We start from the raw sequence: 562 nt of genomic DNA, 5'->3' as shown, positions 1-562 counted from the left end.
TACATATATATACACATATACACATACACACACATACACATACATACGCACATATACACACACACACATACATATATATACATATGAAAAATGTAAGAAACAATTTAGAAAACATGTGGAGCGTGTGTCTGGCAGACAGAGGACAATGAGTCTCGAGCCCAACAAAAGCCCCTGCAGATGGATGAAAAGCACGGCGGACTGTGGGCCGGCTGCCGGCACCAGAATTCGAACGTCTGCAGGTTCAATCCAAGGCGGCCCGTCCGTGCATAATGTTTGGTCTTGCACGGTGGCTACGTCTGGCTTGTGACACAAGCCACACTCATCCATGGACCCAAGGATCACAAGCCACAATATATATATATATATATATATATATATATATATATATATATATATATATATATATATATATATATATATATATATATATATATATATATGTGTGTGTGTGTGTGTGTGTGTGTGTGTGTGTGTGTGTGTGTGTGTGTGTGTGTGGATGTAGCCAAGATGAGAAAAAAGGAAAGATTGGTAGTATGTTTGAGGAAAGGAACCTGGATGTTTT

This window comes from Panulirus ornatus, chromosome 18 (assembly GCF_036320965.1).
Source record: "Panulirus ornatus isolate Po-2019 chromosome 18, ASM3632096v1, whole genome shotgun sequence".
NCBI lineage: Eukaryota > Metazoa > Arthropoda > Malacostraca > Decapoda > Palinuridae > Panulirus > Panulirus ornatus.
Note: the sequence above shows the minus strand (reverse complement) of the source record.